The following is an 18,422-nucleotide window of genomic DNA, read 5'->3' on the forward strand; positions in this document are numbered from 1 at the left end:
TTTAAAAATCTTCTTTTCAAAAACCATTTGACCAGAAAAGCTTAAACTTATGTAGAAACATCCTCAGGTAGTGTACATTAAAGTATATGTTTAAATGATGAATTCAGGGGGATCGGGTGGGGCCACAATGGAAGGTTAAATTTTAACAATGAGAATTTTTATTTCAAAATTATTTGGCCATAATATTGAAACATGTGGTAAATCCTAATGACTGTAACCTCACAAATATACTCTTCATACTGTTTAGTTTGACACTATAATTACAGGGCCATACTAACTCGATCAAGTCCTGCGGAGACCTTAAATGTTGAGGAGATTCTGATCAGAAATGTCCTGGAATCACAGCTTTTAAATTTTTCAGTAAGAATTCAGGAAATTGATGCATATTCTCTTAAACAGCTTTTATTTAGTTGTAAAGAAAAAATAAACATGCATGCATTGTATTGGTTTTTTTATTGTAAAATCTAAACAATTTAGTACGTTCAATTTTAAGTTTCAAATTTCAAAAATAGTTTTATAAATATAACTATGATACAGATAAAAATTTAGTATGATTTTGTGAGATCAAATATATGCAGATATGACATTATGAAGATTATATATAATTTTTGAAAATTAATGATTTAAAGCAAATGTATGCTTTGAAACGTCCCACCCATGCTTGTTCATTATTAGGTACCATTTTGATTATGATCATATTAACAAAATAAATGTTCTTGAAAGTCACATGCTCTATTATTTAGAAGGCTAGATATGGAAAAAGATTAAAATGTTCATTTCTTTATGAAATAGAGAAACATTGAGTATTTAAATTAAAGTTGTCACAAAAAAAAATGATAAAAAGTCTGGAAATGATTACAAGGTTAAGTGATAGTCATTCTGTGTTGAACATCTAGGAAAGATATTTTGTTGATTTGTTGTAATTCAAATTGTGAAAAAAATGGTGACAGATATTTGACTTTCGTTTTAGAATTTCATGGTTATGTGTGTATCAAAATAGGTCTTTTACTTTATATCGTATTTGTAAAAGATTACATGTAAATGAGTTAAATTGGTAAAAATAAGTGTCAAACCAGTTTGATTATCACTGATTAATAGCTAAAAAAAGTTTCTTTGTTGTAAAAACTATCACAATTTAAAATTCGTTTACAGTTACAAAAACACTGATAAATTTGGTATCGGCATATGAAACAAATTGTGGCTTTTGGAGCAAGTCTTGTATCTATGTTATTGCTGTAGCTTTCCCAAATGTGCATGGATGCTGAATCAGGGTCATGAATTTCAGATGCTGAAGGAGGTTAAAGTTTTTTGAGCAGGTGCCCCTTGATGGCCATATTTAAGTTTTTACTATTCCTGTCATCACCAAATTTGAATTGATGTTGCATTTTATGATACTTATGGGATGCAAAATCTGCACTTGTTTTGGATGCTGAAGGTAAAGGTTTTTGGAATAGGTTAAAGTTTTAGAGCAGGTGCTCTTTGATGGCCATACTTAAGAGATTACTAGTCCTTACTTCACCATGCTTGGATTAATGATGTATCTTGTGATACTGATGCAATCAACAAACTTAAATGCTGAATTTGAGCCAAAGCTTTCAAATGCTGGAGCAGGTTAGAGTTTCTCGAGCAGGTGCCCTTTGGTGGCCATATCTAGAATATTATTTGTTCTATCTTTACCAAACTTGGATGAATGTTGTATTTTGTGATTCTAATGTAAATTCTAAAGGCTTGGATGAACCTGAGTCATAGGTGCCAGATGCTGGAGAGGGTATTGGTTTTTGGAGAAAGTGTTAAGATAAATAATGGTCCTTACTAATTAAATACCGTTATTCAAACTTGCTTTGGGATGGTTTACTTTACGACAGTCAAACTTCGTTATCTCAAACTAGATGGGACTGTTTAAAAACTCCCCCTCCCCCCCCCCCCCCCCACACACACACACCCCTCTTTTGCAAAGTTTTACATAACTGTAACATCAAGACCCTTTTTTCTTGTTTGTCAAGATTTTTGGTAAGTTTAGCACCCTTCCAACTTTCAATTTGCTTTGTGGAGTTTATAGAACTACAAATTATGTTAACTATCAACGAGTTCATCCTAATGACGCGATGAAAACAGAGTGCTCTGGTTGTGTTTATATACAAAAACTTACTGAAATAATGTTTCATAAGACTTTGATTCCACCACCAGTAAGCATCCTTATTCACTAATTTCAATTCCTAATCATTAGGCTTGTGTTTGTGTTATAAAACATCAACAACTGTTCCTTGTTCGAGTCAATTCAAACTAACGTGCATTCACAACTTTGTTTATGTCAACAAACTTGATTATTCATGTCTTCTGACCAGTATTTCCATTTAATCAAGTGAATAAGCTCTAAGAAATATTATTTAGAGCTAAAAAAATAATTTCAAGGTTTATTTCAGTGAAACTTTACATTAAAACAGCTAGATTTATCTCAGAAATGACGTACTAAATTGTATTGCGCAAGGTCATAATAACCGCATAACACAACGTTGCATCATCGTTTTTTAATCTTTGAAAAAAATCAATTCGGGTCATATAAGGGTCATATAAGGGACGGTCTCAAAAGCTTCATAATATAGATCAAATTGTATGAGATAAATAGAACATCAATAATTGTGTGATTTTATATTTGCTTTATTCAACTCGTTGAAATGGTTATATTCGCTTGGCAAGCCTCGCGAAATATATACACCATTTCAACTCGTTATATAAAGCAAAGTATAAAATCACACAATATAGATATCCTCTATATATAATATTATACCATAGAATATCATATCATTAAATGACATGCTATCATATTATGTCATATTATAGCATATGCTATTTTATCATACCATGTGATATAAAAATATAATGTATTACATGATACAATATTTTATATCATACAAATGATACAATATGATATTGTATGATATAATAAAGCAATGTATCATATGACCATGATATGATTCTGTATCATTGTATCATAAAATATTGTATTAATATGATTTCATTTCAAAGATGCCATATCTGTTCATATAATACAATATTGTATCATAATATTTATGGTTTTGTGTCTTCGAACTATCCACATACATGGGAAATTATAAAACTTGTGCAAAGTAAAAAAACATTGGCTTGCAAAGTGGGAATTGTCAGCAAAATTCATTGATTTTAATACCAATCAGTGTGTCTGATTATTTAATACAAATAATAAAAATTCTTATCACTTGTAGACAACAATTCCCAATGGATCACCTGAACTGAACTCTTTTACTATTGACTCTTCAGAGAGTTGTCCTACCAGACAATCAGTGGTGGATGGCTATTGTGGTATGGTCTGACTTGAAACAACTTTTTCTACTTTCCTATTCATTTTTTAGCTCACATTAGATGAAAGCTCAAGTGAGCATTTCTGTTCAAAATTTGCCCGTTGTCTGTCGTTGTTGTTGTCATTGTTGTCATAAACTTTTCACTTTTACAACTTCTCCTCCAGAAACACTGGACATATTTCAAACAAAAAAATCACAAAGCAATTTTTAGGTGAAGAGCATGCAAGTTTGTGAAAATAGAGGGCCAAAGCTTCTTTCAAAGGGAGATGATTAAGAATTATTGAAAAGGACGAGTGCACTTATGGGCCCCGGTGAAAAGTGAAAATATGAAGAATCAAATTAAGCATATTTTTTCCCCTAACATTATCTATTGATATCTATTCCATAAGAATTAACAAGTTTTAGCGCTGAATTTATTGTAAATAAAATGCACGAAGCTTTAAAACATAGTAGGGGTCAGCAGACATTCGTGATTTTGTATAGTAAATCGAGGACAGGCATTCATTTTAAAGCCTTTGTTTACTGTCAGCCTAACCGAGTACAAACTTGTGGAAAAGACAAAATACGCATTATACATTTAGTAAACTCCCGTGAAAGTAAGAAGTTTGTACTCGGTTAGGCTGGTACCTAAAAAATGAAAAAACGTATGAAAAATTCAAGGTTTTTCCTATAGCAAGCGAAAGCTATTACCTGCGTGACCCATGTTTGAACTCATGCATGGAATAAATTATTTCAATCAATCACGTGGTTTCTATCCAGGTAAACGTTTGTCAAATGTGCTCACTGTAAAACATTGACACGTTTTAGATCGCCTCCATCATCTTTGTATGGTCATGAATGTTTGTTTGTCACTATGGTAATATGCAACTTCAAAGCTTCATTCGATTTTTTTTCAGACGTAAAATAATGCATAAAGTATAATTCAGCAAACGCGCCAATCGATCCACCAACAGAGCAATGTTGATTTAAATGTCTCCTCCCTCTGATTTAAATAGACACAATTCAAGTAGGTTCGGTTCGATTTTTCCGGATTTGGATTATTTATAGGCATTTAAAAATCCTCCTTTTTTAAATTGTATTCTAATTTTGGTAAATTTAAGCGTGCATATAAATCAGAAGTATCTATTAGTGTTTAACTATTACGAGAAAAAAGCAATTTGTTGATATTTTCTACATATAAACGGCACTGAAAAAGGGCCCATTCTCTATAGCTTAAGTGCACTTGTTCTTTGTCGGTATCTTCCAAAAATCTTCTTCTCAATAACCAATCAGCTAAAAAGGTTAAACTTGTATGGAAGCATCCCCAGGTAGTGTAGATTCAAATTTGTTCAAATCATGATCCCCAGGGGGTGGGGCCATAATAGTTGGTCAATTTTATTTACATAGGAATATATAGAGAAAAATCCTTTAAAATCTTCTCAAAAGATAATTGGCCAGATAGGCTGAAACTTGTGTGGAAGTGTGGAAGCACCCTCTGGTAGTTCAGATTTAACATTGTTCAAATCATGATCCATGGGGGTAGGGGGGGGGGGCACACTTGGGGAATCAAATATTTACATAGGAATGTAAAGAGGAAAATCTTTAAAAATCTTCTTAAAAACTAATTGGCCTGAAAAGCTGAAACTTATGTGGAAGCATCCTCAGGTACGGAAGATTCAGGTTTCATGTTTGACATAAGAATATCTTTAGAAAAAAATTGAAAATCTTTTTATGCGGGATTCATTTTACGACATTGTCCAGATATTTTATATATGATCCATAAAGCCGATTTTATTATGGCTTTTGTGAGTGATGTAGCCCGCTTGGACCTCTTGTTTTGTTGTATTTTTTCATGATTGTTAAAAAATGTATTAATTTTTCAACATACCAATGAAAAATTGACTGGAAAACATTTGATCATCATTACATAGCTTCTTAATTTAATGTAAAACATGCTGTATCCATAGGGAAAAAATGGTATACAGAGAAATATAGAAATTGTAGTCATGAGAAGCAGCAAGACAGCTATAAAAGAGTTTAATGGTTTCGGTGCTAGCTAGATTTTGGCTTTACAAGCAGATAGTTAGACTATCTGTCAATTCAAATTTCTACATAGAACTACAGTTGTGCAGCTAAGCAAGTACACCAGGGTAATTATCTTCACTACCATTTTGCATACTTTAGTATTTGCGCCCTATAGTGATCAATCTGTCAGTAAGTGTCCTTCTGTCCATCCATCCATTTGTCCAAGATCTCTTGGTCGGAGCATAGGCCCAATCTGGCTCATATTTCATCCACAGTGTGCAGTGACCTTGAACTACCTTTCTAGGTCTAAGGTTTAGGTCATAACAGAATTATGAAAAATTATTGTCTGGCATATATATCTTCTCTCCCCTTGGTCCAGTCTCGTTCATACTTCTCTCACAGAGTGCCTATGGTCAAAAGGTGTTTAGTGATCTTGAATGTAGTAAAGAAATGAGGGTCAAGGTCATATTGAACCATTTAAAAATTCTTTTTTAGAGGATACGTACTCTCTACTTAGCCCTATTTGGCTTACACTTCACATAAACAGAACTTTTGAGTCACAGTTACATTTGATCTTGAACCAAGTTTCAAGGTCAAATGTGAAGATCATGGCAGAATTATATGAAAATCTGGTCCAGAGCATATCTTCTCTCCCTTTTGTCCAATCTGGCTCATACTTCATCCACAGGGTTCCTTTGATCTAAGGATATGCAGTAATCTTGAATGATGTTTGTAGGTCAAGTGTAAAGTTCATATCATACCACACTAAAATCCTATTTTTAAGAGCATATATACTCTCCACTTAGCCCTATTTTGCTCATACTTCCTCTAAACAGAGCCTTTTGGTTAATTGTGTGCAATGACTTTAAACCAAGTCAAGATAAAGGTCATCGTAGATCTCTTAATGGTAATCGGGTTTAGACCATAGATTATTTCACATTTGCTTAATCTTGCTCAGGGTGAACAAAAATGTATGTAAGGGGTATTGAAATTGAATTAAAAGTTTTCTGCCAGCAGCAGATTTTCTTAGCTATAGGTCAAGGTCAAAGCAAAATTCTCTAAAATGCTTTTCATTCATTGTCCATTATTAAACAGGACCCTTTGAAATGGTCACCATCTCAGTGTTGTCTAGTTTCTAATGTTTTCAAATACATGAATAACTTTTTCAGATAGAAAGCATTTATTAACTTAACATGTATTTTCACGATTAAATGCAGACACTTTTTGGTCTCTTGTTTTTTTATTTTATTTTCTTAACTTTTTGTATAGTCAATTGTGGTCCAGGAAATTTCTTCAATAGCAATACAATTGTTTGTGAGGATTGTCCAGTGGGAACGTACCAGGATCAGGATGACCAGACTTCCTGTACTCCATGTCCGCAGGGATTCACAACACAGACTGTAGCCAGCCCTAGCAGCTCAGACTGCAAAGGTAGGCCTTGTTAATTCTTATTCAATAAAACCAATATTTGCAATAACTGAATACGGTAAACCAACTGTTATTAGGGTCTCGCTCTTTAGGCGCCCTATAGTGATCAGTCTTTCCGTTAATCAGTTCTTTCATCCATCTTTTCATTGGATTTTTCTTGTTCAGGGCATATCTTCTCTTCCCTTGGCACAATCTGACTCATACTTAATCTACAGAGTGCCTTTGGGTAAAGGGTGTGCAGTGGCCATGAACCATGTTTCTCGGTCCGAGGTTAAGGTCATAGGCTCATAGAAAAATTATATGTAAAATCATTGTCTGGGACACCTCTTCTTTGATCCTGTCTGGCTCATACTTCTTTCACAGAGTGTCTAAGGTTAAAGGGATTGCAGTATCATTGAACTGCTTTTCTAGGTCAAGGGTCAAGGTCATATCAGACTGCTTAAAAAAAATTGGAGTATATTTTATCTCCCCTCAGCCTTATCTGGCACATACTTTACATTAATAGTGCTTTTTGGTAAAGAGTGTGCAGCGATTCTAAACCAAGTTTCAAGGTCAAAGATGAAGGTCTTAGTATATCTCTATTAGATCCAGTTTGAATCCACAAATTATTATCTTAATCTTACTCATATTAAACCCAATTAAATAGCTGGTAAGGTCAATGAGCTTGACTTAATTCATGACCTATGCCAACCTAAAAAATTTCTTGAATTCATAGGTTAATGTCGAAGTAAAATCCTCTGAATTGATTTTTTTTAGCTCACCGAGACGAAGTCGGGGGGAGCTTATGCTATACCCTCGGCGTCGGCGTCGGCATCCGGACCTGGTTAAAGTTTTTGTTGCAGGTCCTGTATCTAAGCTATTACTTGTCCAATCTTCACCAAACTTGCATGGATGATGCATCTGGACCTACTTGTGGTGTTAAAAGACTCAGATGCTGAATCTGGGTCCTAAATTTCAGATGCTAAAGGAGGTTAAGGTTTTTGGAGCAGGTTAAAGTTTTTGTTGCAGGTGCCCTTTGATAGCAATATCTAAGTTACTCCTGGTCCTAACTTCACCAAACTTGCATCGATGGTGTGTCTTATGATACTGATCCACCAGACAGGCTTGAGTGCTGAATCTGAGCTATAGGTTTCGGATGCTGGAGGAGGTTAAGGTTTTTGGAGCAGGTTAAAGTTTTTGTTGCAGGTGCCCTTTGATAGCAATATCTAAGTTACTGCTGGTCCGTACTTCACCAAACTTGCATGGATGGTGGGTCTATTGATACTGATGCACCAGATAGGCTGAATCTGAGCTGTAGGTTTCAGATGCTGGAGTGGTTTTTAGAGCTGGTTAAAGTTTTTGTTGCAGGTGCCCTCTGATGATAATATCTTATTTACTACTGGTCCTTACTTCACCAAACTTGTATGGTTGGTGCGTCTTATGATACTGATGCACCTGTCAGGCTTGAATGCTGAATCTGAGCCATAGGTTTCGGATGCTAGAGGAGGTTAAGGTTTTTGGAGCTGGTTAAAATTTTTTGAGCAGGTGCCCTCTAATGATTATATCTTAGCTACTCCTGGACCAAACTTCATCAAACTTGTGTGGATGGTGCGTCTTATTGTACTGATGCACCTGAACAGCTTGAATGCTGAATCTGAGCCATAGGTTTCGGATGCTGGAGGAGGTTAAGGTTTTAAGAGCTGGTTAAAGTTTTTGAACCAGGTGCCCTCTAATGATGATATCTTAGTTATTACTTGTCCTAACTTCACCAGATGGTGCGTTTTATGATAATGATGCACCTGAACGGCTTGAATGCTGAGCCTGAGCCATAGGTTTCGGATGCTGGATAAGGTTAAGTTTTTTTTAACAGGTCACATGTTACATAGATAATAGTACTATTTCAAACTTGTATAGTTGATTAAACTGTAATATGAATGAATCGGAGAGGAAGCTTCAGATGCAGAGCTTGATCTCCATTATCAAGGATGCTAAAAAATATATCTTAGTTATTACAGGTCCTAACTTCACCAAACTTGAATGGATGGTGTGTCTTATGATACAGATGCACATGATAGGCATGGATGCTGAATCTGAGCCATAGGTTTCGGATGCTGGAGGTGGTTAAGGTTTTAATTGGTGGTGCCCTCTGATGATGATATCTTAGTTAATACTGGTCCTAACTTCACCAAACTTACATGGGTGATGCGTCTTATGATACTGATGCACCTGACAGGCTTGAATGCTGAATCTGAGACGTAGGTTACGGATGCTGGATGAGGTTTAGTTTTTTGGAACAGGTCACATGTTTTATAGATGATAGCTTGCAAAGTTGATTTAACTATATTATAAATGAAATGCAGAGGTTGCTTCAGATGCAGAGCCTGATCTCCATTATCAAGGATGCTAAAGAAATCTCACTTAAACCTGCTTGATAGAAAGATGTGGTTGTTGTTAAATGATATAACATGATTCCTATGATAAAGTATTGTATGATAACAAACGCTATTGTTTAATATGATACATTATAATATCATATGTTATATTGAAAAAAGTTATATGATACGATATGATATTGTATCAATTTTTTGATATTTTATAATATGATATTGTATCATGATATTGTTCTGTATAGTATTCTATATAATATTACAATATTATATAATATTTTATTGTATCTTTAGTATTGTATCATATGATATAATATAATATGATATTGGTTTCTGTAATATACAATTATACCACAGAAATTGTATTATATATGATATTGTAATATTATATATTATCGTATAATACGATATTGTATAAGATGATATTGGTTTATATGATATATAATTGTATCATATGATACAATATGTTACAGTATAATGTAATATTGTATTATATAATATTTTTACTTTATCACATGATATTGTATCATTTGATATGATACAATGTTGTATCAAATTATATTGTATCATATGATACAATATTATATAATGTATCAAATATTATACAATATCATACAATGCAATATCATACTAAATTATACAATATAATATCATATGTTTCAATGTTATGATGTATTATGTAATATGATATTTTATCATATAATACAATATTGTATTATATATAATGATGGTTATTATGTGATCAAATACAATAAGGTTTAACACAATACAAGGTCATTTCATATTTACAATATCATCTTTGTTTATTACAGTATTATTATATCGACTAACATATGATTATCATTTAATTTTTTAACAGATGATATATGATTTTGTGTCAAAACAGAATCCATGAATATCCAAGATCATAAATTATGATTTTCATATATTAAATGATAAAGGTGGTCTCATAAAGATGATGTCTCATAAGGGTGATGCCTCGTCTCGGTGAGCTTTGTAATCTGTGATTACCTATGTTCTTATTTAACATTATTAAGCTGGCCCTTTGAGATGGTCACCATCTCAAGGTTGTCTACTTTGCAACAACTTTATTTTGGGATTTACTAGAGATGAACTAGTTTGCAGCAATTTATTTTCCCAACCATGCCTTATCAATGTTTTGTTATAACCCCCATACACCAATTCACGGTGAGAAATATACACAACAATAATGCTCTTGTGAACCTCACAAAAATTTCTAGCATGCAAAAATAGTTGGTGTACAGTACTTTTGGGCCTTAATTGCCATGAAATCAAAGGGCTACTCAAATTACTTTATTTGTATCTAAACTTAATATCATTTTCTCATAGTGTCCATTGAGAGTTTCTTGTATGGATATATAGAATATTTTTATACCCCCGCTCCGAAGGAGAGGGGGTATACTGTTTTACCCTTGTGTGTCTGTCTGTCTGTCCGTCTGTCTGTCTGTCTGTCTGTCTGTCTGTCTGTCTGTCTGTCCGTCCGTAACAAAAATTTCTGTCACATTTATCTCAGCAACTATTTATCGCAGATGCTTGAAATTTTAACACAGTGTTTGTTAAGGCATGCCATATCGTGGGATATATTTTTGTACCAATCAGACGTCAACCACCAGTTAAATGATGACTTTGATTATTTTTTAACCAAAATTTTCAAACAAATTTTCCTCAAAGATTTCTCAGCAACTGTTTATCGCAGATGCTTGAAATTTTTACACAGTATTTGTATAGGCATGCTATATCGTGGGATATATTTTTGTACCAATCAGACGTCAACTTCCTGTTAAATGAAGACTTTGTTTATTTTTAGCCAAAATTTTCAGACAAATTTTCGTCAAAGATTTCTCAGCAACTGTTTATCGCAGATGCTTGAAATTTTAACACACTATTTGTTTAGGCATGCCATATGTTGGGATGTATTTTTGTACCAATCAGACGTCAACTTCCTGTTAAATGACGACTTTGCTTATTTTTTAACCAAAATTTTCAAACAAATTTTCGTCAAATATTTCTCAGCAGCTATTTATTGCAGATGCTTGAAATTTTTACACAGTGTTTGTTAAGGCATGCCATATGGTGGGATATATTTTTGTACCAATCGGACGTCATCTTCCTGTTAAATGAAGACTTTGTTTATTTTAGCCAAAATTTTCAAACAAATTTTTCTCAAAGATTTCTCAGCAGCTGTTTATCGCAGATGCTTGAAATTTTAACACACTATTTGTTTAGGCATGCCATATTGTGGGATATATTTCTGTACCAATCGGATGCCAGCTTTCTGTTAAATGTCGACTTTGCTTATTTTGCATATTCACATCAGAGCGGGGGTATCACTAGTGAGCATTGGCTCACAGATATCTTGTTATTTTTATTTTTAATATCACATAAACTGATTCACTTTCATCAGAGTGCTCAGCTCAGGTCCTGGGACTTTCTATTTGTTAAAATTCCTAATTACATCCTTTACACTACTATTTCACATGAATTAGAGCTAATTTTTACATTGTAACTCTTTTTATAATATACCACTGAAAATGCTAAATACATTGTAAACTGTCTTGATAGCTGAGTTATTGTTTTCTCATGGTGCTTAAAAGGAGTATAAAAAGGCTTAAGTTCTTTGATGTCTTAAGTTTAAACTGTATATCAATATTAATTTTATTTTCTCGAATCTCTTTTTTATGCAGCTATTTGTAACCCTGGACACTATCAAACAGGATCTAGGTGTGCTCCTTGTGGGGTTGGCTTCTACCAGAGCCAGTCTGGGATGTTCTACTGTGACCCATGTCCTGTGGGTCGGACCACACGAGGGACCACTTCAACTTCTCAGTCAGAGTGCAGTGGTCAGTATATTTTAAATGAACTGAGACAAAATGATCAGATATCAAGGACTTTAGAATCATCATTGTTCGTGGCTTTCATGGGTAACCCTTGCCTACATTTACATCCCCAAAAAATGTATACATTAGTCATGTACAAATATTTGTATAATATTCGTTGAAATTATACAGAACCTGCTACCAATGAAATCACATCCCCTTGAACTAATAAATTTTGGCTACCCACAACCATTGACCCCCACAAATAAAAATGATTCCACAGTGCTAAGGACTTTTCTCTTTAGCTCACTTGGTAGATGAGCATAAGAGGAAAATTGCTAAATGTTTGAATCCATTTACTCCATTGTCCATCCACCTAACTATAAGGTGAAATTAAAACATGTTTTAAAGGGCATTGTCAAAATTTTGGTCAAAAATTATTTTTTCAATTTTAATGTTTACAATGCTTCATGAAGGCTTTTTTTTTTTAAGACAACCAACATTTTTTTTTAAGGCAACCAAAATTTTAGTGTCATTTGTTGAGTTATAAGCAAGTTACAGAACTTACAATTCTTTTCTATGTAAAAAAATATTGTGTTTACATTTTGAATGTTGAAGATAAAATTCAAGTATTAGACCTAAAATGAATATGTTTAACATGAGGAACTATTTGTTTAAGCACAAATTAAAAAAGAAGGTATACAAATTTACTTAAAATAGATTATTCACTGGTATATTGAACCTGTGTTATCAAAAACAGGGTATGAGCCTTGTTTACAAGACAAAGAATTGTGAGCCCTCTATCTTGCTCATAACTCTATGAATGACTCTCAAATTTCATTTGATTATTAGAAATGCATCTCATAAGCATTGTGAAAAATGGAATTTGACCAAATTGGTGACCATGCCCCTTTAACATATGTTTCAAGAAACATATGTTGAACATACGAATATTTCAGAGTATGTTGAACACATGTTTGAAAAATAGTTTATAAACGTTTGTAAAATATTGTAAACATATGTTTAAAAAAGTATTGTAAACAGATGTTTGAAAAAATATGTTAAACCTATGGCAGACTTTACCAAGTGGCTGTAGTTGCAAACATAATGGAATATTTTTTTTAAAGATTCACTGTAGTGAATATTGGATAATCAGTTGAAGAGAGTAATACAGAACGAGGAGTTGTACCAACAATGAACTATAAAGTGAAAAATATTTTTTTGAATATATTAATAAGAAATATGTACTCCATGCTGTGTAATCAATCCCAAAAAATAATGAAAATTGCAAACATAAAAATGAAATTAACATATTACAAACATATGATTAAAATATGTTACCATGTCCAGTACAATCACTAGATTAAGCTATATAGCTTAATTTATCTACATTGCTTTATTAACATACCTAAGAACAGTTTTTGTTAATATGATAGTTGATTGGTAATAATTCAGCACATTGTACACTTATCCATGCCTCATCACACACAACGTGGTCTACAGTTACTAGTAATCAAACAATGGAAATGCATGTTTTCCTTAAAACTGCTCAAATGCAGTGATGTTTTAGCTATTTTTGCTGTGGATTGCTTTTTAGCTCACCTGAGCTGAAAGCCCAAGTGAGCATTTATGGTCACATTTTGTCTGTCGTACATCCACCCATCCATCTGTCTGTGCATAAACTTTTCAAATTTTCAACATCTTTTCCAGAATCACTGGGCCATTTTCAACCAAACTTGGCACAAAGCATACTTAGGCTAAGAGAATTCAAAGTTGTGAAAATTAAGCATCACACACTTTCTCAAAGGGAAATAATTAGGAATTACTGGTATTAACAAATTTTATAAAAATATTCTTCTCAAGAATCATTTGACCAGAAAAGCTGAAACTTTATGTGGGAGCATCCTCAAGTAGTGTAGATTTAAAGTTGTGAAAATCATGACCCCTGAGGGTAGGCTGGGGCTACCATGGGAGTTCAAATTTTTACATAGGAATATAGAGAGTAAATCTTTTAAAAAATCTTCTTTTCAGAAACTCATTAGCCATGAAAACTGAAAGTTATATATAATATTGATTTTCTCAACAATTTTTTTTAGAAGACGCTATATATATTTTGACCATTATGTATGTATAACTTATTTAAAACAAAAATTGGAAACAAAGTAAAAAAGAAAATTAATTTAAAATACTGTTTTTAGCTCACCTGAGCTGAAAGCTCAAGTGAGCTTTTCTGATCACCTTTTGTCCGTCGTCCGTCTGTCTGCCGTCCGTCCGTCCGTCCATCTGTAAACTTTTTACATTTTGAACTTCTTCTCTAAAACTGCTTATCCAATTTCAACCAAATTTGGCACAAAGCATCCTTATGGGAGGGCGAATATAAATTGCACAAATAAAAGTCCGATCTGTATTCAAAGCGGAGAAAACCTTGAAACTGTAGAAAAAGGGGGGTGCATTTTTAAAAATCTTCTTCTCAAGAACTACTGATTCCAATTCAACGTAGTTTAGCATAAATTATCCTTATGGGAAGGAAAATATAAATTGCAAAAATTAAGGTCTAATTCTGTTTCAAATCTGAGTTATTACAAAAATAATAGTAAAGGAAAGGCGTGTTTCAATCGGGTTCGGCATCCGGTAAAATGGGTAGACAAGACCTGGCCTGGACAAAACAAAAGATTGGCAGTTATTAATCTGCAAATCTCATTAAAATTTCAGGATATTTGATGGACCAGTATATTTGTATTTGCTGTAAATATTGCTGCAAAATAATGCGTATTTGGAATCGACGATTGCCGATCTGCCCCGGCTTTTATTTTGCCACGGCCCGGGTTTGCATACCCATTTTACCAAGACTCGTATTTCATACTTCTAAAACGAGGTTCTTTGTTTAAAGCAGCCATGACATTATACGAAACTATGATGAATTTGCTTGTTGTGCAACAGTTCGCGAATGAAGGGAAATTTTTGAAACATGCAAAATATATTGGTGCCGATTTTGTGAAGTAAATTGAGGCTAAATATTTCAATGCGTTGACAGTTTTCACACATGACGTTGGTGTTAGCTTGTTCTGATTTTCGTTTCGTTTTCATTAGCTCACCTGAGCTGAAAGCTCAAGTGAGCTTTTCTGATCACCCGTTGTCCGTCGTCCGTCTGTCCGTCCGTCTGTCTGTCCGTCTGTAAACTTTTTACATTTTGATCTTCTTCTCTAAAACCACTTGGTCGAATTTAACCAAATTTGGCACAAATCTTCCTTATAAGAAGGTGAATATAAATTGCAAAAATAAACGGCCAGATTGTATTCAAAGCGGAGAAAACCTCGAAACTGTCAAAAAGGGGGGTGCATTTTAAAAAATCTTCTTCTCAAGAACTACTGAGGTAAGTTTAACGTAATTTAGCATAAATCATCCTTATGGAAAGGAAAATATAAATTGCAAAAATTATAGGCGAATTCTGTTCCAAATTTGAGATAATTGCGAAAATACTAATAAAGAATGGCTCGTTATTCCATATATCGTAGACTGGCAATTCATTGCGATAGACTGGTCTTATGACAGGCATCGCCAGTCTACCGCATCTCGAAAACGAGGTTCTTTGTTTGAAGCTGGCAGGTTGTTGTGCAACAGTTCACGTGCGAATATAATCTATGAAACATGGAAATAACATTGGTGCCGATTATTGTGAAGTAAATTGAGGTTAAATATTTCAACGCGTTGTCATTTTCACTTGTGAGGGTGGTTTAAGCTTGTTTTGATTTTTTCGTTTCATTTTGCTTTTTAACTTGGGAAACAATCGCCTTGTATTTGGAACGTAGACTTCGGTAAATAGGCAGTTGATTGTTTACCTGCGAAAATGATAAAATCTGATGCATTAACAACGTACTAAAGTGCATTTCCCTCTGTTTTATTGTTTATTAATTTCTAATTGTGTCAACAAGGATCAAACAAGGGAGCGACTTTGGTTGAAATAATCGATTTTTGATCGGTAACTTCGCCGGAATTTCTTTCGAAAGAGATTTTAAAGTAGCCATGTATTCCGAGTTCATAATCGTGTAAATTAAATCCAAAGACAATAAAAAGATGTTTATGCATTTGAAAAGACGTTTTTACAGTCTCAGTTAAACCCTGTTGTGATTGATCACCCGCGACTGTCTTATCTTTAGAGGTTATAAATACGTGTGATGCAAACACATATACCGTGCATTAAAAATTACAATCGATAATCATTACATTTCTTGTTTATACTACAATTAGAAGGTAACTTGTAATTATTTAATAACTCTGCCAAATTAATGCAAAACCGTTTGTTTACAGTTATCTTCAAAACTAAAAACTGTTGTAATTGGGTCATAGGGTAGGACTAATTTCTCCAAAATACACAGTGCATAAACTGGTTTTGTGTCACCTGGCTAACTCAATTACAAAACATTTTATCTATATAATGTATGAATGCATTAAAAAAAATGAAATTAAACAAATTGGATAAGTTTTTAAAAGTTGCCTATCATTCTACGACTGACGCTGAAATGTTTGTTGATCATTGGAATTGTCTTGCTAAACATTATATACTTGTGTACAAAAAAATCAAAAGGATGATGTGCTATAACTACTTTCTAGGGTCCTTTCTCATTTGATACATTATTTGAAATCTGCAACAATTTTGGTATTTTTCAAACGAGTAAATAAAAACTTCTTTTAAACAGTTCTGACACATTTTAATTATGAGGAAACCCGTGCATTATCATTATTTTAAAGAAAATATTGCAGCAGAAAATCTTCTTGGTTTGTAGCCGTTTGTTGTTTTTGAGGGAATATGAAATAATTAATGGGCCTTAGTACAGAACTGATACCTGTATGCCTGACAATACATTAAATTATACATGTATAGCTTTTTAACACATCATGTGACAACATTTTCCAGTCAAATGTTTTCATCGATCAAGTGAGTAAGGATATAAAACGTCACACAAGTTTACATCAGGTAAACAATTCTTTAAGGGAAGACCAATTAAGTTTTTTACTGTAGCCTTAGCAACTTTTGCCACAGAGTTCTAACACTGCGTACTGCCTTCCAGACTAGCTGGCGATTCTCTGTCCGTCAATCTTTGTTAACTTTCACATATGAGATATCGGCTTTGAAAATGAAATGCATCTTCTCTGCATGGTATATTCATAGAGCTTGGCATCTTAAATAAACACACTAAAAATATTCACTTAGATGTGGAAAATGAAAATTACACTAGTATAAGTTCGATATTTTTTTTCTTAAGTACCAATATACCAAACAAGAAATATTGCAGGTAAATGGTAGCTACCTTTTCCAGTATTTTCATCATATAAAATAAATATGCATTACATAGCCTCTAAGACAACATATTAATGAAATAAAATGTTGGCATCCTTTAATTGTGTAGATTCAAAATGTTCAAATTATGATTACACACAATAAGGTAGGCCTACAAAGGGTGCTGATTTTTTTAACTGATATGCGTCTTAGGAAATGTATGATTTTTTTTATCTTAAATGAGCTAATACTGTTCACATATGTGCAAAAACTGTAGGAAATAATATACCGGTGTTATATATAATTAATATATCACAATATATTTTCACCCCTACCCCTTTATAAAATATTGAGTTTTAGGTCAGAAAATTATCATGGTACTTAACTTTGCTAAATATTAAATTTTACTGTTCTAAATTATTTAAGGACACACGAGACGTTCCTCAATTTTATATAATTTTCCTTGATAAATTATTTCTTATTTATCAACATTTAAACCTGTTAATTCCCAAATATTCAAGGTTTATTACCAGGCTATTTTTAGAGCTATAATATTTAGAATTTTTCTTAAAATAGCATGCAAAATGCATTTGAATGCTTATAAATAGAGTCATAGTATATAGTTTCAATTGAACACTTTATATCTAAATAAAAAAAAGTATCATATAACAGGAAAATATAATTGTGGAATTACTTGGTGGAAATCTTCACATTGTGGAGATAGGAAAAAATAGAAAATAATGGAAGATAGGTCGCGTCTGACCGTAAAGTGTGTTAAGTCAATGTAGTTCGCTATTGTTGCTCAGGTGAGCGATGTGGCCCATGGGCCTCTTGTTATTTTTGCTTTGTAACCTGGGAACTATCGTCTGTATTTCGTGATTTTTACTTATCAAATTAAACAGAGACTTCGGTAAATCAAACAGTTAACTGTTTACCTGCGCACATTAAGCAAAATCTGATGTATCAAAAAAGTACTGGAATACAATTCATTCTATCGGTAATTCGGCATTATCTTTTGCGTAATGGTAGATTAATGCAATAGGTTTTGTTGAGATGCTTGGCATTTTCTCGAGTTTATTCATTTTAAATAGAGTTTGATATCGCTGTCGAAAATATGTAGGTATATACATGTATATATATGATTCATTTAGAATAAATAAATTGTGTTCTT

The 18,422-nt window shown here is 33.2% G+C and overlaps 1 long non-coding RNA gene across 1 annotated transcript; it reads left to right on the forward strand.

Annotated features, from left to right (window-relative positions):
* Positions 1-266: 266 nt before the first annotated feature.
* On the forward strand, positions 267-6,747 carry LOC128164734 (uncharacterized). Its single transcript, XR_008240983.1, has 3 exons — positions 267-360; positions 3,243-3,339; positions 6,612-6,747. It is a non-coding gene; the product is annotated as an uncharacterized LOC128164734 (long non-coding RNA).
* The last annotated feature ends 11,675 nt before the right edge of the window (positions 6,748-18,422 follow it).

This window comes from Crassostrea angulata, chromosome 10, assembly GCF_025612915.1.
Source record: "Crassostrea angulata isolate pt1a10 chromosome 10, ASM2561291v2, whole genome shotgun sequence".
Classification (NCBI taxonomy): domain Eukaryota; kingdom Metazoa; phylum Mollusca; class Bivalvia; order Ostreida; family Ostreidae; genus Magallana; species Magallana angulata.